The sequence below is a fragment of the Otolemur garnettii genome, unplaced genomic scaffold (assembly GCF_000181295.1).
Source record: "Otolemur garnettii isolate 467f Iridium unplaced genomic scaffold, OtoGar3 scaffold00002, whole genome shotgun sequence".
In the NCBI taxonomy this organism is placed as follows: domain Eukaryota; kingdom Metazoa; phylum Chordata; class Mammalia; order Primates; family Galagidae; genus Otolemur; species Otolemur garnettii.
The window spans coordinates 5,198,026-5,201,466 of record NW_003852397.1 but is presented as its reverse complement, the minus strand read 5'-3'; positions in this window follow the sequence as shown (position 1 = coordinate 5,201,466).

Sequence of the window (3,441 nt, the reverse complement as noted above, 5' to 3'; positions counted from 1 at the left end):
TGTTCCAGACACAGTAGCTGAGAACAGACAGGTAGGGTAGTTTGGCCAAAGTCTCATGGTGAAGCAGGTGGACAGGTGAGATTAGAACAGGCCAGTGGGCCTCAAAAAGTAACTATGAAGCTCAATGTCATGGAACACGCAAGCCCAAAGCTGGTTGCTTGGAAGCCAGGGCAACTTCTTATAGTACAGACTCTTAGTACAGGGTCCCAGGCCGCCATAAAGCCATCATGTCTGGCATTTTACAGGTTACCAAATGGTTTCATAGCTATCAACTTGCTTATTCTTCACAGCAACCCAGAGGGAGGCCCAGAAGACATTATTATCCGCATTATATAGGTTCAGAGAGGTTGAATGATGTGCCTGAGGACACACAGCAATTAGGAGGAGAAGGCACAATGACTTCAGATCATGTGATTCCCAAACCGGGGAGCTTCCCACCAAACCTGGCCAAATACAACCAAACCAGAGCACACGGGGTGGCTTCAGGATCCACCCAGATGCCCCTCAGGTACAGACCAGTGTCTTCTGATTTTCATGCAACTTTTAGAGGTCAAGAGATCCTTCAACCCTGCCCCCACCATGGGCTCGCCCTGGCAAGGCAGCACTCTTATTCCCAGGAAGGATGATGATGACACAGCCCTCCCTTGGGGTCCCCATTTCCATCCTGAGAGCCTGTCTGCCGAATCTGGTTCCAAGCCGGGCCTCCACAGCTTGTGCTGCGCCTGGGCAGGACAGATTGCTGGGACCCAGAAGTAGCTCTGCAGTGAACACACTGACCGTATGGGAGAGGCCACTGTGCCAACACTGTCATTTTCCACTCCAAAATGTCAGGCAAGAAGTGAGACCAGCAGCATTCTTCCCCTGTTGTCTCAAATATGCCTGCTTTTGTTTCTACTGGCAACATCCAATATATTTAGTTCTCTTTGGAGGAGCGTCTCGGCATAAAGATAAAAGAGCTCCTGAAATTTGGCATACTCAGGGGTCTAATTTACAAAGTTGGGACCAGAAGATGGAATGGCTTTCGAGGTTTTGTTCAGATTGTTAAAAGAGATGCCAAAAGACGTCTTTTTATGTTCAGCTGGCTTCATTTTTTAATGTCAATACCAGCTTAATGCTGAAGATAACAAATGACACTCTGCAGTATCCTGCCCAGTTCATTTTCAAGAGGAAATTCAGGAGGAGGGCTTTCAAATCCTTTTTTTTTTTTTTTAAAGAAAAATAACAAAGCTTATTTAGACAGCCTAAATTTGGCAAAATAAATAAATAAGCTCAGAGACTTTCATTTACCAAAACTCACTTTAAACACAAGAAGAGCCACGCAAGGCAGAAAGTCTACTGAAATTCAAACAGTTTCCAAGGAAAATTCCTGTAACCTTGAGGAATAATAAAGGCTCACGGATATATTTGGAATTTCTGAATGGTAGAACTGTTTCCTGAGAGCATTTTTAACATCCAAGTGAAAAATGAGAACAAGGTCTAAATTGTTTGGTAAAGAGCAAAGAAACCTTGGGTTTAAGAGAGGGAGACAGCAATCCTGAAAGGGCTGGGGTCTCCATGAAATATGAACAAGGATCGTTTTCGCCAGAGAACTCCTTACTCGATGCCACATGGAGAGAATGTATATTACAATCTTCTTTGTTTCTTTTTAAAGTGCATTTAATGCCAGGTGGAATCCTCTGAGTTTTCCTTTTGCTTTCTAGCTCTGCAGAAGGTGCTGACGTCTGGGGCTCAACTGAGCAAGGTCTGCCAAGCACATGGGGCCAAGTCCCTTTGTGTGTCTTTGTGGGACTCCAGGCCATCTGTAGTTAACAGCCCCCAAATCCTTTGTGCCTGGTAGTAAACATGCAGTGGGAGACAGGGCCAACGGGGGGAGGCTGGGGCCACACCATGGCAGGTTTTAACCATGGTAAGGACTTAGAGTTGATTCTGGAGTGGGCGGAGGAAGTGAACCTTGGGAACAAAGGAAAGATAAGTTCTCAGCGGCCCTTGGGTAGCCTCAGGGGACCCTGGAGCCTCTGAAACTGTACAAGCTCCTATAATCATGCATGTGGGGGGGAGGGGGGGTGAGCATGAAAACATACCCACAGCTCTGTCATTTCTCAAATGACCTCACTGCTCCGGAGCCAAGTTCCCGGGAGAAGTCTCTAGGCTGGAGAAGTGCTCACTACCACCTTTCTCCCCAGCTCCACATCTGCATCCCAGAGGGCACAAAAGACACCTATAAGCTGCCTCACCTGGACACAAAGAATCATTAAAACCTGGGGAGTTGTAGGCAGGTGCAGTGGCTCACACCTGAAATCCCTTTCAGAGGCTGAAGTGGGAGGATCAGTTGAGGCCAGGAGTTTGAGACCAGCCTGGGCAACATAGTACGACCCTGTCTCTGCAAAAAAAAAAAAAAATTAAAATTACCAGGGTATAGTGGTGTGGTACCTGTAGTCCCAGCTACTGGGGAGGCTGAGGCAAGAGGATCATTTGAGCCCAGGAGTTTGAGTTTGCTGTGAGCTATGATGGCGCCACTATACTCCAGTTTGGGTAACAGAGTGAGACGCTATCTCTTAAAAAAACAAAGCAAAAACAAAATCAAACAAAACCAAAAAACCCTGGAGAGTTCCAGAAGCCCCATTAAGGCTTCTCTGAAATATCCTCAGATTATTAGGTTTCCAAACTAGCCAGTATGTCTATTTACACCACATGTTAATGTCTACTGAATGAAGAGAGACTTGCCGAATAACTTCTACAACAAGGTTCAGATTTTGAACTTTTCCCCTTTGGCAACCAATCTCAATTATTTAAAATAAAGCAGCAAACTTTACAAATGATTTCCAGCTCCTTTCCTGCCTGACTCCAAAGCACACTCCAGCCTTTCACCCTGTCTTCTCTGTCCTCTCACCACACCAGCAGCGAACAACAGAACTCTGTTGGGCCTTTGCAGTTTTTATTTAGTAAGAATAAATGTAGTCTCATCCCTGGCACCCCACCTCTCATGCTTTTCCCTAGTGGCCAGGCTGCGGATCTTGTCCCCAAGCCCTTTGTTCCATAGACTGACCAACAGTAGCAACCAAGGTTGTCGGAACAAAGCCCAAGCTCCACCTGAGATAATTTTAGCTATTTTACTACAGCCATTGTCACAAATGGCATCAGTTTGCTAGTTAGAAGCCCTTGGCTGCTACCATCCCCTGGAACTTCAGGCAAGGGAAAAGAGGTGCCATAGAATTTGGATGGGGGCAAGGGAACCACTTACTAGATTCCATTCAAAGTCCCTTTCAAGACTGGAGAGAGAAGGGCCATCCCAAAGTGCAGATTCTGGAATGGTTTGGTTCATTTCAAGAGCCTTAGGTCGGCACCTCAAGCAGCTAAGGGGCCAGCCACATACACCAGAGCTGGCGGGATCGAATCCAGCCCAGGCCTGCCAAACAGTGACAACTACAACCAAAAAATAGC